We start from the raw sequence: 19,010 nt of genomic DNA on the forward strand, positions 1-19,010 counted from the left end.
GAACCACTTGGACGACTCTCCGAAATGACCTGCCGGGCATGTTGGAACCACCTCTCAGACGCGCCAGAACCACGTGGCGGACAGTCTGGAATCACCTGTTGGGCATACGCAACCACCTCTGACACGTACCAGAACCACGTGCCGTGCACGCCGGAACCACCTACCGGACAGACCGGAATCAACTTTTGGGCATGCAGGAACCACCAGTCAGATGTGCCAGAAACACGTGCCGGAGACGCCGGAAGCACCTGCCGAGCACGTCGCAACCACCTGCTCAACTCGCCTGAACCACCTGCCGGACACGCCAAAATCACCTGCCCGCTACACCAGCACCACTTCGGGGACAAGCCGGAATCACGTGAGGGGCATGCCGGCACAGCCTCTCAGACTGAACCTCGTGCCGGACACCACAGAACCACCTGCCGGACAGACCGGAACCACCTGCCGGACACGCCGGAACCACCGGCTTGACCCACCGGAACGACCGCTGGACATGCAAAATCACCTGCCCGCTCCGCCGGAAACATTTGGTGAACACTCCGGAATCACCTGCCGGGCATGCCGGAACCACCTCTCAGATATGCCAGAACCACGTGCCAATGACCCCGGAAGCACCTGCCGAGCACGCCAGAACCACCTGCTCGACTCGCCAGAACCACCTGCCGGACACGCAAAAATCACCTGCCGGCTACGCCACAACCAGTTGGGGAAAACTTCGGAATCACCTGCCGGGCTTGCTGGAACCACCTGCCGGTCATGCCAAAATCACCTGCCAACTACGCCAGTACCACTTGGCGGACACTGTGGCAACACCTGTCGGGCCGGCCGGAACCACATCTCAGACGTGCCAGAACCATGTGCATGAGATGCTGGAACCACACCCCGAACAGACGGAAAACACCTGCCAGACCCGTCTGAACAACCTGCCGAGCACGCCGGAGCCACCTGCTCGACTCGCCGGAACCACCTACCTGACATGCCCAAATCACCAGCCGGGTATGCCAGAACCACTTGGCGGACACTCCGGAATCATCTGCCGGACATGCCGGAACCAGCTCTCAGACACACCAGAACCACGTGCCGGAAACGCCGGAAGCACCTGCCGAGCATGCCAGAGCCACCTGTTCGACTCGCCAGAAACACCTGTCGGACACGCCAAAATCACCTGCCGGGTACGCCAGAACCACCTGGCGGACACTCCGAAACCACCTGTCGCGCATGCCGGAACCACCTCTCAGACGTGCCGGAAGCACGTGCCGGACACGCCGGAATCACCTACCAGACAGACCGGAACCACCTGCCGAGCACGCCGGAGCCACCTGTTCGACTCGCTGGAACCACCTGCCGGACAGGCCAATATCAACTGCTGGCTATGCCAGAACCACCTGGGGGACGGTCCGGAATCACCTGCCAGCCATGGCGGAACCACCTCTCAGACGTACCAGAACCACCTGCCGGAGAAGCTGGAAACACGTCCTGGACAGTCTGGAACCACCTGCCGGCCAAGCCTGAACCACCTGCCAGGCACGACGGAACAACCTGCCAGACACGCCAAAATCACCTGCGTGCTATGCCAGAACCACTTGGAGGACTCTCTGGGATGACCTGCCGGGCATGCCGGAACCACCTCTCAGACGTGCCAGAACCATGTGGCGGACAGTCCGGAATCACCTGGTGGGCATGCGCAACCACCTCTGAGACGTACCGGAACCACATGCCGTGCCGGCTGGAATCACCTACCGGACAGACCGGAATCACCTTTCGGGCATGCCGGAACCACCTGTCAGATGTGCCAGAAACACGTGCCGGAGACGCCGGAAGCACCTGCCAAGCACGTTGGAACCACCTGCTCAACTCGCCTGAACCACCTGCCGGACATGCCAAAATCACCTGCCGACTATGCCAGAACCACTTGGCGAACACTCCGGAATCACTTGCCGGGCATGCAGGAACCACCTCTCAGACATGCCAGAACCCCGTGCCAATGACCCCGGAAGCACCAGCCGAGCACGCCGGAACCACCTGCTCGACTCGCCAGAACCACCTGCCGATCACGCAAAAATCACCTGCCGGCTACGCCACAACCAGTTGGTGAACACTTTGGAATCACCTGCCAGGCTTGCTGGAACCACCTGCCAGTCATGCCAAAATCACCTGCCAACTACGCCAGAACCGCTTGGCGGACACTGCGGAAACACCTGTCGGGCCGGCTGGAACCACATCTCAGACGTGCCAGAAACGTGTTCATGAGATGCTGGAACCACACCCCGAACACACGGATACCACCTGCCAGAACCGCCTGAACCACCTGCTGAGCACGCCGGAACCAAATGCTCGACTCACCGGTACCACCTCCCTGACACGCCAAAATCACCTGCTAGGTATGCCAGAACCACTTGTCGGACACTCCGGAATCATCTGCCGGACATGCCGGAACCAGCTCTGAGACAGACCAGAACCAAGTGCCGGAGACGCCGGAAGCAACTGCTGGGCACGCAAGAATCACCTGCCGGCTACGCCACAACCAGTTGGGGAACACTTTGGAATCACCTGCCAGGCTTGCTGGAACCACCTGCCAGTCATGCCAAAATCACCTGCCAACTACGCCAGAACCGCTTGGCGGACACTGCGGAAACGCCTGTCGGGCCGGCTGGAACCACATCTCAGACGTGGCAGAAACGTGTTCATGAGATGCTGGAACCACACCCCGAACAGACGGATACCACCTGCCAGAACCGCCTGAACCACCTGCTGAGCACGCCGGAACCACCTGCTCGACTCACCGGTACCACGTACCTGACACGCCAAAATCACCTGCTGGGTATGCCAGAACCACTTGGCGGACACTCCGGAATCATCTGCCGGACATGCCGGAACCAGCTCTCAGACACACCAGAACCAAGTGCCGGAGACGCCGGAAGCACCTGCCGAGCATGCTGGAGCCACCTGCTCGACTCGCCAGAAACACCTGCCGGACACGCCAGAATCACCTGCCGGGTATGCCTGAACCACCTGGCGGACACTACGGAATCACCTGCCGCGCATGCCGGAACCACCTCTCAGACGCGCCGGAAGCACGTGCCAGACACGCCGGAAACACCTACCGGACAGACCGGAACCACCTGCCAAGAACGCCGGAGCCACCTGTTCGACTCGCTGGAACCACATGCCGGACAGGCCAATATCAACTGCTGGCTATGCCAGAACCACCTGGGGGACAGTCCGGGATCACCTGCCAGCCATGGCGGAACCACCTCTCAGACGTACCAGAACCACCTGGCGGAGAAGCTGGAAACACGTCCTGGACAGACTGGAACCACGTGACGCCCATGCCTGAACCACATGCCGAGCACGGCGGAACCACCTGCCGGACACGCCAAAATCACCTGCGTGTTATGCCAGAACCACTTGGAGGACTCTCTGGGATGACCTGCCGGGCATGCCGGAACCACCTCTCAGACGTGCCAGAACCATGTGGAGGACAGTCCGGAATCACCTGTTGGGCATGCGCAACCACCTCTGAGACGTACCAGAACCACATGCCGTGCAGGCTGGAACCACCTACCGGACAGACCGGAATCACCTTTCGGGCATGCCGGAACCACCTGTCAGATGTGCCAGAAACACGTGCCGGAGACGCCGGAAGCACCTGCCAAGCACGTTGGAACCACCTGCTCAACTCGCCTGAACCACCTGCCGGACACGCCAAAATCACCTGCCCGCTACACCAGCACCACTTCGGGGACAAGCCGGAATCACGTGAGGGGCATGCCGGCACAGCCTCTCAGACTGAACCTCGTGCCGGACACCACAGAACCACCTGCCGGACAGACCGGAACCACCTGCCGGACACGCCGGAACCACCGGCTCGACCCGCCGGAACGACCGCTGGACATGCAAAGTCACCTGCCGGCTACGCCGGAAACACTTGGCGAACACTCCGGAATCACCTGCCGGGCATGCCGGAACCACCTCTCAGATATGCCAGAACCACGTGCCAATGACCCCGGAAGCACCTGCCGAGCACGCCGGAACCACCTGCTCGACTCGCCAGAACCACCTGCCGGACACGCAAAAATCACCTGCCGGCTACGCCACAACCAGTTGGGGATCACTTCGGAATCACCTGCCGTGCTTGTTGGAACCACCTGCCGGTCATGCCAAAATCACCTGCCAACTACGCCAGTACCAGTTGGCGGACACTATGGATACACCTGTCGGGCCGGCCGGAACCACATCTCAGACGTGCCAGAACCATGTGCATGAGATGCTGGAACCACACCCCGAACAGACGGAAAACACCTGCCAGACCCGTCTGAACAAACTGCCGAGCACGCCGGAGCCACCTGCTTGACTCGCCGGAACCTCCTACCTGACATGCCAAAATCACCAGCTGGGTATGCCAGAACCACTTGGCGGGCACTCCGGAATCATCTGCCGGACATGCCGGAACCACCTCTCAGACACACCAGAACCACGTGCCGGTGACGCCGCAAGCACCTGCCGAGAATGCCGGAGCCACCTGCTCGACTCGCCAGAAACACCTGCCGGACACGCCAGAATCACCTGCCGGGTACGCCAGAACCACCTGGCGGACACTCCGAAATCACCTGTCGCGCATGCCGGAACCACCTCTCAGACGTGCCGGAAGCAGGTGCCGGACACGCCGGAATCACCTACGGGACAGACCGGAACCACCTGCCGAGCATGCCGGAGCCACCTGTTCGACTCGCTGGAACCACCTGCCGGACAGGCCAATATCAACTGCTGGCTATGCCAGAACCACCTGGGGGACGGTCCGGAATCACCTGCCAGCCATGGCGGAACCACCTCTCAGACGTACCAGAACCACCTGCCGGAGAAGCTGGAAACACGTCCTGGACAGTCTGGAACCACCTGCCGGCCAAGCCTGAACCACCTGCCAGGCACGACGGAACAACCTGCCAGACACGCCAAAATCACCTGCGTGCTATGCCAGAACCACTTGGAGGACTCTCTGGGATGACCTGCCGGGCATGCCGGAACCACCTCTCAGACGTGCCAGAACCATGTGGCGGACAGTCCGGAATCACCTGGTGGGCATGCGCAACCACCTCTGAGACGTACCGGAACCACATGCCGTGCCGGCTGGAATCACCTACCGGACAGACCGGAATCACCTTTCGGGCATGCCGGAACCACCTGTCAGATGTGCCAGAAACACGTGCCGGAGACGCCGGAAGCACCTGCCAAGCACGTTGGAACCACCTGCTCAACTCGCCTGAACCACCTGCCGGACATGCCAAAATCACCTGCCGACTATGCCAGAACCACTTGGCGAACACTCCGGAATCACTTGCCGGGCATGCAGGAACCACCTCTCAGACATGCCAGAACCCCGTGCCAATGACCCCGGAAGCACCAGCCGAGCACGCCGGAACCACCTGCTCGACTCGCCAGAACCACCTGCCGATCACGCAAAAATCACCTGCCGGCTACGCCACAACCAGTTGGTGAACACTTTGGAATCACCTGCCAGGCTTGCTGGAACCACCTGCCAGTCATGCCAAAATCACCTGCCAACTACGCCAGAACCGCTTGGCGGACACTGCGGATACACCTGTCGGGCCGGCTGGAACCACATCTCAGACGTGCCAGAAACGTGTTCATGAGATGCTGGAACCACACCCCGAACAGACGGATACCACCTGCCAGAACCGCCTGAACCACCTGCTGAGCACGCCGGAACCACCTGCTCGACTCACCGGTACCACCTCCCTGACACGCCAAAATCACCTGCTGGGTATGCCAGAACCACTTGGCGGACACTCCGGAATCATCTGCCGGACATGCCGGAACCAGCTCTCAGACACACCAGAACCAAGTGCCGGAGATGCCGGAAGCACCTGCCGAGCATGCCGGAGCTACCTTCTCGACTCGCCAGAAACACCTGCCGGAAACGCCAAAATCACCTGCCGGGTATGCCAGAACCACCTGGCGGACACTGCGGAATCACCTGCCGCGGATGCCAGATCCACCTCTCAGACGCGCCGGAAGCACGTGCCAGACACGCCGGAAACACCTACCGGACAGACCGGAACCACCTGCCAAGAACGCCGGAGCCACCTGTTCGACTCGCTGGAACCACCTGCCGGACAGGCCAATATCAACTGCTGGCTATGCCAGAACCACCTGGGGGACAGTCCGGGATCACCTGCCAGCCATGGCGGAACCACCTCTCAGACGTACCAGAACCACCTGCCGGAGAAGGTGGAAACACGTCCTGGACAGACTGGAACCACGTGACGGACATGCCTGAACCACCTGCCGAGCACGGCGGAACCACCTGCCCGACACGCCAAAATCACCTGCGGGCTACGCCAGAACCACTTGGACGACTCTCCGAAATGACCTGCCGGGCATGTTGGAACCACCTCTCAGACATGCCAGAAGCACGTCGCGGACAGTCCGGAATCACCTGTTCGGCATACGCAACCACCTCTGAAACGTACCAGAAGCACGTGCCGTGCACGCCGGAACCACCTACCGGACAGACCGGAATCAACTTTTGGGCATGCCGGAACCACCAGTCAGATGTGCCAGAAACGCGTGCCGGAGACGCCGGAAGCAGCTGCCGAGCACGTCGCAACCACCTGCTCAACTCGCCTGAACCACCTGCCGGACACGCCAAAATCACCTGCCCGCTACACCAGCACCACTTCGGGGACAAGCCGGAATCACGTGAGGGGCATGCCGGCACAGCCTCTCAGACTGAACCTCGTGCCGGACACCACAGAACCACCTGCCGGACAGACCGGAACCACCTGCCGGACACGCCGGAACCACCGGCTCGACCCGCCGGAACGACCGCTGGACATGCAAAATCACCTGCTGGCTACCCCGGAAACACTTGGCGAACACTCCGGAATCACCTGCCGGGCATGCCGGAACCACCTCTCAGATATGCCAGAACCACGTGCCAATGACCCCGGAAGCACCTGCCGAGCACGCCGGAACCACCTGCTCGACTCGCCAGAACCACCTGCCGGACACGCAGAAGTCACCTGCCGGCTACGCCACAACCAGTTGGGGAGCACTTCGGAATCACCTGCCGGGCTTGCTGGAACCACCTGCCGGTCATGCCAAAATCACCTGCCAACTACGCCAGTACCACTTGGCGGACACTGTGGAAACACCTGTCGGGCCGGCTGGAACCACATCTCAGAGGAGCCAGAACCATGTGCATGAGATGCTGGAACCACACCCTGAACAGACGGAAAACACCTGCCAGACCCGTCTGAACCACCTGCCGAGCACGCCGGAGCCACCTGCTCGACTCGCCAGAAACACCTGCCGGACACGCCAAAATCACGTGCCGGGTACGCCAGAACCACCTGGCGGACGCTCCGAAACCACCTGTCGCGCATGCCGGAACCACCTCTCAGACGTGCCGGAAGCACGTGCCGGACACGCCGGAATCACCTACCGGACAGACCGGAACCACCTGCCAAGAACGCCGGAGCCACCTGTACGACTCGCTGGAACCACCTGCCGGACAGGCCAATATCAACTGCTGGCTATGCCAGAACCACCTGGGGGACAGTCCGGGATCACCTGCCAGCCATGGCGGAACCACCTCTCAGACGTACCAGAACCACCTGCCGGAGAAGCTGGAAACACGTCCTGGACAGACTGGAATCACGTGACGGCCATGACTGAAACACCTGCCGAGCACGGCGGAACCACCTGCTCGACTCGCAAGAACCACCTGCCGGACACGCAGAAATCACCTGCCGGCTACGCCACAACCAGTTGGGGAACACTTCGGAATCACCTGCCGGGCTTGCTGGAACCACATGCCGGTCATGCCAAAATCACCTGCCAACTACGCCAGTACCACTTGGCGGACACTGTGGAAACACCTGTCGGGCCGGCCGGAACCACATCTCAGACGAGCCAGAACCATGTGCATGAGATGCTGGAACCACAAACCGAAGAGACGGAAAACACCTGCCAGACCCGTCTGAACAACCTGCCGAGCACGCCGGAGCCACCTGCTCGACTCGCCGGAACCACCTACCTGACATGCCCAAATCACCAGCCGGGTATGCCAGAACCACTTGGCGGACACTCCGGAATCATCTGCCGGACATGCCGGAACCAGCTCTCAGACACACCAGAACCAAGTGCCGGAGACGCCGGAAGCACCTGCCGAGCACGCCAGAGCCACATGCTCGACTCGCCAGAAACACCTGCCGGACACGCCAAAATCACCTGTCGCGCATGCCGGGACCACCTCTCAGACGTGCCGGAAGCACGTGCCGGACACGCCGGAATCACCTACCGGACAGACCGGAACCACCTGCCGAGCACGCCGGAGCCACCTGTTCGACTCGCTGGAACCACCTGCCGGACAGGCCAATATCAACTGCTGGCTATGCCAGAACCACCTGGGGGACAGTCTGGGATCACCTGCCAGCCATGGCGGAACCACCTCTCAGACGTAGCAGAACCACCTGCCGTAGAAGCTGGAAACACGTCCTGGACAGTCTGGAACCACCTGCCGGCCAAGCCTGAACCACCTGCCAAGCACAACGGAACAACCTGCCAGACACGCCAAAATCACCTGCGTGTTATGCCAGAAACAGTTGGAGGACTCTCTGCGATGACCTGCCGGGCATGACGGAAACACTTCTCAGACGTGCCAGAACCATGTGCATGAGATGCTGGAACCACACCCCGAACAGACGGAAAACACCTGCCAGACCCGTCTGAACAACCTGCCGAGCACGCCAGAGCCACCTGCTCGACTCGCCGCAACCACCTGCCTGACATGCCCAAATCACCAGCCGGGTATGCCAGAACCACTTGGCGGACACTCCGGAATCATCTGCTGGACATGCCGGAACCAGCTCTCAGACACACCAGAACCACGTGCCAGAGACCCCGGAAGCACCTGCCGAGCATGCCGGAGCCACCTGCTCGACTCGCCAGAAACAGCTGCCGGACACGCCAAAATCACCTGCCGGGTACGCCAGAACCACCTGGCGGACACTCCGAAATCACCTGTCGCGCATGCCGGAACCACCTCTCAGACGTGCCGGAAGCACGTGCCGGACACGCCGGAATCACCTACCGGACAGACCGGAACCACCTGCCGAGCACGCCGGAGCCACCTGTTCGACTCGCTGGAACCACCTGCCGGACAGGCCAATATCAACTGCTGGCTATGCCAGAACCACCTGGGGGACAGTCCGGGATCACCTGCCAGCCATGGCGGAACCACCTCTCAGACGTACCAGAACCACCTGCCGGAGAAGCTGGAAACACGTCCTGGACAGACTGGAACCACGTGATGGCCATGCCTGAACCACCTGCCGAGCACGGAGGAACCACCTGCCGGACACGCCAAAATCACCTGCGGGCTACGCCAGAACCACTTAGACGACTCTCCGAAATGACCTGCCGGGCTTGTTGGAACCACCTCTCAGACGTGCCAGAAGCACGTGGCGGACAGTCCGGAATAACCTGCCAGCCATTGCGGAAACACCTCTCAGACGTACCAGAACCACCTTCCGGAGAAGCTGGAAACACGTCCTGGACAGTCTGGAACCACCTGCCGGCCAAGCCTGAACCACCTGCCAAGCACAACGGAACAACCTGCCAGACACGTCAAAATCACCTGTGTGTTATGCCAGAACCACTTGGAGGACTCTCTGGGATGACGTGCCGGGCATGCCGGAACCACCTCTCAGACGTGCCAGAACCATGTGGTGGACAGTCCGGAATCACCAGTTGGGCTTGCGCAACCACCTCTGAGACGTACCAGAACCACATGCCGTGCAGGCTGGAACCACCTACCGGACAGACGGGAATCACCTTTCGGGCATGCCGGAACCACCTGTCAGATGTGCCAGAAACACGTGCCGGAGACGCCGGAAGCACCTGCCAAGCACGTTGGAACCACCTGCTCAACTCGCCTGAACCACCTGCCGGACATGCCAAAATCACCTGCCGACTATGCCAGAACCACTTGGCGAACACTCCGGAATCACTTGCCGGGCATGCAGGAACCACCTCTCAGACATGCCAGAACCCCGTGCCAATGACCCCGGAAGCACCAGCCGAGCACGCTGGAACCACCTGCTCGACTCGCCAGAACCACCTGCCGATCACGCAAAAATCACCTGCCGGCTACGCCACAACCAGTTGGTGAACACTTTGGAATCACCTGCCAGGCTTGCTGGAACCACCTGCCAGTCATGCCAAAATCACCTGCCAACTACGCCAGAACCGCTTGGCGGACACTGCGGAAACACCTGTCGGGCCGGCTGGAACCACATCTCAGACGTGCCAGAAACGTGTTCATGAGATGCTGGAACCACACCCCGAACAGACGGATACCACCTGCCAGAACCGCCTGAACCACCTGCTGAGCACGCCGGAACCACCTGCTCGACTCACCGGTACCACCTCCCTGACACGCCAAAATCACCTGCTGGGCATGCCAGAACCACTTGGCGCACACTCCGGAATCATCTGCCGGACATGCCGGAACCAGCTCTCAGACACACCAGAACCAAGTGCCGGAGACGCCGGAAGCACCTGCCGAGCATGCCGGAGCCACCTGCTCGACTCGCCAGAAACACCTGCCGGACACGCCAAAATCACCTGCCGGGTACGCCAGAACCACCTGGCGGACACTACGGAATCACCTGCCACGCATGCCGGAACCACCTCTCAGACGTACCGGAAGCACATGCCAGACACGCCGGAAACACCAACCGGACAGACCGGAACCACCTGCCAAGAACGCCGGAGCCACCTGTTCGACTCGCTGGAACCACCTGCCGGACAGGCCAATATCAACTGCTGGCTATGCCAGAACCACCTGGGGGACAGTCCGGGATCACCTGCCAGCCATGGCGGAACCACCTCTCAGACGTACCAGAACCACCTGCCGGAGAAGCTGGAAACACGTCCTGGACAGAGTGGAACCACGTGACGGCCATGCCTGAACCACCTGCCGAGCACGGCGGAACCACCTGCCGGACACGCCAAAATCACCTGCGGGCTACGCCAGAACCACTTGGACGACTCTCCGAAATGACCTGCCGGGCATGTTGGAACCACCTCTCAGACGTGCCAGAAGCACGTGGCGGACAGTCCGGAATCACCTGTTGGGCATACGCAACCACCTCTGACACGTACCAGAACCACGTGCCGTGCACGCCGGAACCACCTACCGGACAGACCGGAATCAACTTTTGGGCATGCCGGAACCACCAGTCAGATGTGCCAGAAACACGTGCCGGAGACGCCGGAAGCACCTGCCGAGCACGTCGCAACCACCTGCTCAACTCGCCTGAACCACCTGCCGGACACGCCAAAATCACCTGCCCGCTACACCAGCACCACTTCGGGGACAAGCCGGAATCACCTGAGGGGCATGCCGGCACAGCCTCTCAGACTGAACCTCGTCCCGGACACCACAGAACCACCTGCCGGACAGACCGGAACCACCTGCCGGACAAGCCGGAACCACCGGCTCCACCCGCCGGAACGACCGCTGGACATGCAAAATCACCTGCCGGCTACGCCGGAAACACTTGGCGAACACTCCAGAATCACCTGCCGGGCATGCCGGAACCACCTCTCAGATATGCCAGAACCACGTGCCAATGACCCCGGAAGCACCTGCCGAGCACGCCGGAACCACCTGCTCGACTCGCCAGAACCACTTGCCGGACACGCAAAAATCACCTGCCGGCTACGCCACAACCAGTTGGGGAACACTTCGGAATCACCTGCCGGGCTTGCTGGAACCACCTTCCGGTCATGCGAATATCACCTGCTGGGTATGCCGGAACCACTTGGCGGACACTCCGGAATCATCTGCCGGACATGCCGGAACCAGCTCTCAGACACACCAGAACCAAGTGCCGGAGACGCCGGAAGCACCTGCCGAGCATGCCGGAGCCACCTGCTCGACTCGCCAGAAACACCTGCCGGACACGCCAAAATCACCTGCCGGGTATGCCAGAACCACCTGGCGGACACTACGGAATCACCTGCCGCGCATGCCGGAACCACCTCTCAGACGTGCCGGAAGCACGTGCCAGACACGCCGGAAACACCTACCGGACAGACCGGAACCACCTGCCAAGAACGCCGGAGCCACCTGTTTGACTCGCTGGAACCACCTACCGGACAGACCGGAATCACCTTTCGGGCATGCCGGAACCACCTGTCAGATGTGCCAGAAACACGTGCCGGAGACGCCGGAAGCACCTGCCAAGCACGTTGGAACCACCTGCTCAACTCGCCTGAACCACCTGCCGGACATGCCAAAATCACCTGCCGACTATGCCAGAACCACTTGGCGAACACTCCGGAATCACTTGCCGGGCATGCAGGAACCACCTCTCAGACATGCCAGAACCCCGTGCCAATGACCCCGGAAGCACCAGCCGAGCACGCCGGAACCACCTGCTCGACTCGCCAGAACCACCTGCCGGACACGCAAAAATCACCTGCCGGCTACGCCACAACCAGTTGGGGAAAACTGCGGAATCACCTGCCGGGCTTGCTGGAACCACCTGCCGGTCATGCCAAAATCACCTGCCAACTACGCCAGTACCACTTGGCGGACACTGTGGAAACACCTGTCGGGCCGGCCGGAACCACATCTCAGACGTGCCAGAACCATGTGCATGAGATGCTGGAACCACACCCCGAACAGACGGAAAACACCTGCCAGACCCGTCTGAACAACCTGCCGAGCACGCCGGAGCCACCTGCTCGACTCGCCGGAACCACCTACCTGACATGCCCAAATCACCAGCCGGGTATGCCAGAACCACTTGGCGGACACTCCGGAATCATCTGCCGGACATGCCGGAACCAGCTCTCAGACACACCAGAACCACGTGCCGGAGACTCCGGAAGCACCTGCCGAGCATGCCGGAGCCACCTGCTCGACTCGCCAGAAACACCTGCCGGACACGCCAAAATCACCTGCCGGGTACGCCAGAACCACCTGGCGGACACTCCGAAACCACCTGTCGCGCATGACGGAACCACCTCTCAGACGTGCCGGAAGCACGTGCCGGACACGCCGGAATCACCTACCGGACAGACCGGAACCACCTGCCGAGCACGCCGGAGCCACCTCTCAGATGTGCCGGAAGCACGTGCCAGACACGCCGGAAACACCTACCGGACAGACCGGAACCACCTGCCAAGAACGCCGGAGCCACCTGTTCGACTCGCTGGAACCTCCTCCCGGACAGGCCAATATCAACTGCTGGCTATGCCAGAACCACCTGGGGGACGGTCCGGGATCACCTGCCAGCCATGGCGGAACCACCTCTCAGACGTACCAGAACCACCTGCCGGAGAAGCTGGAAACACGTCCTGGACAGACTGGAACCACGTGACGGCCATGCCTGAACCACCTGCCGAGCACGGCGGAACCACCTGCCGGACACGCCAAAATCACCTGCGGGCTACGCCAGAACCACTTGGACGACTCTCCGAAATGACCTGCCGGGCATGTTGGAACCACCTCACAGACGTGCCAAAAGCACGTGGCGGACAGTCCGGAATCACCTGTTGGGCATACGCAACCACCTCTGACACGTACAAGAACCACGTGCCATGCACGCCGGAACCACCTACCGGACAGACCGGAATCAACTTTTGGGCATGCCGGAACCACCAGTCAGATGTGCCAGAAACACGTGCCGGAGACGCCGGAAGCACCTGCCGAGCACGTCGCAACCACCTGCTCAACTCGCCTGAACCACCTGCCGGACACGCCAAAATCACCTGCCCGCTACACCAGCACCACTTCGGGGACAAGCCGGAATCACGTGAGGGGCATGCCGGCACAGCCTCTCAGACTGAACCTCGTGCCGGACACCCCAGAACCACCTGCCGGACAGACCGGAACCACCTGCCGGACACGCCGGAACCACCGGCTCGACCCGCCGGAACGACCGCTGGACATGCAAAATCACCTGTCGGCCACGCCGGAAAAACTTGCCGAACACTCCGGAATCACCTGCCGGGCATGCCGGAACCACCTCTCAGATATGCCAGAACCATGTGCCAATGACCCCGGAAGCACCTGCCGAGCACTCCGGAACCACCTGCTCGACTCGCCAGAACCACCTGCCGGACACGCAAAAATCACCTGCCGGCTACGCCACAACCAGTTGGGGAACACTTCGGAATCACCTGCCGGGCTTGCTGGAACCACCTGCCGGTCATGCCAAAATCACCTGCCAACTACGCCAGTACCACTTGGCAGACACTATGGAAACACCTGTCGGGCCGGCCGGAACCACATCTCAGACGTGCCAGAACCATGTGCATGAGATGCTGGAACCACACCCCGAAAAGATGGAAAACACCTGCCAGACCCGTCTGAACAACCTGCCGAGCACGCCGGAGCCACCTGCTCGACTCGCCGGAACCACCTACCTGACATGCCCAAATCACCAGCCGGGTATGCCAGAACCACTTGGCGGACACTCCGGAATCATCTGCCCGACATGCCGGAACCAGCTCTCAGAGACACCACAACCAAATGCCGGAGACGCCGGAAGCACCTGCCGAGAATGCCGGAGCCACCTGTTCGACTCGCCAGGAACACCTGCCGGACACGCCAAAATCACCTGCCGGGTACGCCAGAACCACCTGGCGGACACTCCGAAATCACCTGTCTCGCATGCCAGGACCAAATATCAGACGTGCCGGAAGCACGTGCCGGACACGCCGGAATCACCTACCGGACAGACCGGAACCACCTGCCGAGCACGCCGGAGCCACCTGTTCGACTCGCTGGAACCACCTGCCGGACAGGCCAATATCAACTGCTGGCTATGCCAGAACCACCTGGGGGACGGTCCGGGATCACCTGCCAGCCATGGCGGAACCACCTCTCAGACGTACCAGAACCACCTGCCGGAGAGGCTGGAAACACGTCCTTGACAGACTGGAACCACGTGACGGCCATGCCTGAACCACCTGCCGAGCACGGCGGAACAACCTGCAAGACACGCCAAAATCACCTGCGTGTTATGCCAGAACCACTTGGAGGACTCTCTGGGATGACCTGCCGGGCATGCCGGAACCACCTCTCAGACGTGCCAGAACCATGTGGCGGACAGTCCGGAATCACCTGTTGGGCATGCGCAACCACCTCTGAGACGTACCAGAACCACATGCCGTGCAGGCAGGAACCACCTACCGGACAGACCGGAATCACCTTTCGGGCATGCCGGAACCACCTGTCAGATGTGCCAGAAACACGTGCCGGAGACGCCGGAAGCACCTGCCAAGCACGTTGGAACCACCTGCTCAACTCGCCTGAACCACCTGCCGGACATGCCAAAATCACCTGCTGACTATGCCAGAACCACTTGGCGAACACTCCGGAATCACTTGCCGGGCATGCAGGAACCACCTCTCAGACATGCCAGAACCCTGTGCCAATGACCCCGGAAGCACCAGCCGAGCACGCCGGAACCACCTGCTTGACTCGCCAGAACCACCTGCCGATCACGCAAAAATCACCTGCCGGCTACGCCACAACCAGTTGGTGAACACTTTGGAATCACCTGCCGGGCTTGCTGGAACCACCTGCCGGTCATGCCAAAATCACCTGCCAACTACGCCAGTACCACTTGGCGGACACTGTGGAAACACCTGTCGGGCCGGCCGGAACCACATCTCAGACGTGCCAGAACCATGTGCATGAGATGCTGGAACCACACCCTGAACAGACGGAAAACACCTGCCAGACCCGTCGGAACAACCTGCCGAGCACGCCGGAGCGACCTGCTCGACTCGCCGGAACCACCTACCTGACATGCCCAAATCACCAGCCTGGTATGCCAGAACCACTTGGCGGACACTCCGGAATCATCTGCCCGACATGCCGGAACCAGCTCTCAGACACACCAGAACCACGTGCCGGAGACGCCGGAAGCACCTGCCGAGCATGCCGGAGCCACCTGCTCGACTCGCCAGAAACACCTGTATGACACGCCAAAATCAACTGCCGGGTACGCCAGAACCACCTGGCGGACACTCCGAAATCACCTGTCGCGCATGCCGGAACCACCTCTCAGACGTGCCGGAAGCACGTGCCGGACACGCCGGAATCACCTACCGGACAGACCGGAACCACCTGCCGAGCACGCCGGAGCCACCTGTTCGACTCGCTGGAACCACCTGCCGGACAGGCCAATATCAACTGCTGGCTATGCCAGAACCACCTGGGGGACGGTCCGGAATCACCTGCCAGCCATGGCGGAACCACCTCTCAGAAGTAGCAGAACCACCTGCCGGAGAAGCTGGAAACACGTCCTGGACAGTCTGGAACCACCTGCCGGCCAAGCCTGAACCACCTGCCAAGCACAACGGAACAACCTGCCAGACACGCCAAAATCACCTGTGTGTTATGCCAGAACCACTTGGAGGACTCTCTGGGATGACCTGCCGGGCATGCCGGAACCACCTCTCAGACGTGCCAGAACCATGTGGCGGACAGTCCGGAATCACCTGTTGGGCATGCGCAACCACCTCTGAGACGTACCAGAACCACATGCCGTGCAGGCTGGAACCACCTACCGGACAGACCGGAATCACCTTTCGGGCATGCCGGAACCACCTGTCAGATGTGCCAGAAACACGTGCCGGAGACGCCGGAAGCACCTGCCAAGCACGTTGGAACCACCTGCTCAACTCGCCTGAACCACCTGCCGGACATGCCAAAATCACCTGCCGACTATGCCAGAACCACTTGGCGAACACTCCGGAATCACTTGCCGGGCATGCAGGAACCACCTCTCAGACATGCCAGAACCCCGTGCCAATGACCCCGGAAGCACCAGCCGAGCACGCCGGAACCACCTGCTCGACTCGCCAGAACCACCTGCCGATCACGCAAAAATCACCTGCCGGCTACGCCACAACCAGTTGGTGAACACTTTGGAATCACCTGCCAGGCTTGCTGGAACCACCTGCCAGTCATGCCAAAATCACCTGCCAACTACGCCAGAACCGCTTGGCGGACACTGCGGAAACACCTGTCGGGCCGGCTGGAACCACATCTCAGACGTGCCAGAAACGTGTTCATGAGATGCTGGAACCACACCCCGAACAGACGGATACCACCTGCCAGAACCGCCTGAACCACCTGCTGAGCACGCCGGAACCACCTGCTCGACTCACCGGTACCACCTCCCTGACACGCCAAAATCACCTGCTGGGCATGCCAGAACCACTTGGCGCACACTCCGGAATCATCTGCCGGACATGCCGGAACCAGCTCTCAGACACACCAGAACCAAGTGCCGGAGACGCCGGAAGCACCTGCCGAGCATGCCGGAGCCACCTGCTCGACTCGCCAGAAACACCTGCCGGACACGCCAAAATCACCTGCCGGGTACGCCAGAACCACCTGGCGGACACTACGGAATCACCTGCCACGCATGCCGGAACCACCTCTCAGACGTACCGGAAGCACGTGCCAGACACGCCGGAAACACCAACCGGACAGACCGGAACCACCTGCCAAGAACGCCGGAGCCACCTGTTCGACTCGCTGGAACCACCTGCCGGACAGGCCAATATCAACTGCTGGCTATGCCAGAACCACCTGGGGGACAGTCCGGGATCACCTGCCAGCCATGGCGGAACCACCTCTCAGACGTACCAGAACCACCTGCCGGAGAAGCTGGAAACACGTCCTGGACAGAGTGGAACCACGTGACGGCCATGCCTGAACCACCTGCCGAGCATGGCGGAACCACCTGCCGGACACGCCAAAATCACCTGCGGGCTACGCCAGAACCACTTGGACGACTCTCCGAAATGACCTGCCGGGCATGTTGGAACCACCTCTCAGACGTGCCAGAAGCACGTGGCGGACAGTCCGGAATCACCTGTTGGGCATACGCAACCACCTCTGACACGTACCAGAACCACGTGCCGTGCACGCCGGAACCACCTACCGGACAGACCGGAATCAACTTTTGGGCATGCCGGAACCACCAGTCAGATGTGCCAGAAACACGTGCCGGAGATGCCGGAAGCACCTGCCGAGCACGTCGCAACCACCTGCTCAACTCGCCTGAACCACCTGCCGGACACGCCAAAATCACCTGCCCGCTACACCAGCACCACTTCGGGGACAAGCCGGAATCACCTGAGGGGCATGCCGGCACAGCCTCTCAGACTGAACCTCGTCCCGGACACCACAGAACCACCTGCCGGACAGACCGGAACCACCTGCCGGACACGCCGGAACCACCGGCTCCACCCGCCGGAACGACCGCTGGACATGCAAAATCACCTGCCGGCTACGCCGGAAACACTTGGCGAACACTCCAGAATCACCTGCCGGGCAAGCCGGAACCACCTCTCAGATATGCCAGAACCACGTGCCAATGACCCCGGAAGCACCTGCCGAGCACGCCGGAACCACCTGCTCGACTCGCCAGAACCACCTGCCGGACACGCAAAAATCACCTGCCGGCTACGCCACAACCAGTTGGGGAACACTTCGGAATCACCTGCCGGGCTTGCTGGAACCACCTTCCGGTCATGCGAATATCACCTGCTGGGTATGCCGGAACCACTTGGCGGACACTCCGGAATCATCTGCCGGACATGCCGGAACCAGCTCTCAGACACACCAGAACCAAGTGCCGGAGACGCCGGAAGCACCTGCCAAGCATGCCGGAGCCACCTGCTCGACTCGCCAGAAACACCTGCCGGACACGCCAAAATCACCTGCCGGGTATGCCAGAACCACCTGGCGGACACTACGGAATCACCTGCCGCGCATGCCGGAACCACCTCTCAGACGTGCCGGAAGCACGTGCCAGACACGCCGGAAACACCTACCGGACAGACCGGAACCACCTGCCAAGAACGCCGGAGCCACCTGTTTGACTCGCTGGAACCACCTACCGGACAGACCGGAATCACCTTTCGGGCATGCCGGAACCACCTGT

The sequence above is a fragment of the Equus caballus genome, chromosome 24 (assembly GCF_041296265.1).
Source record: "Equus caballus isolate H_3958 breed thoroughbred chromosome 24, TB-T2T, whole genome shotgun sequence".
NCBI lineage: Eukaryota > Metazoa > Chordata > Mammalia > Perissodactyla > Equidae > Equus > Equus caballus.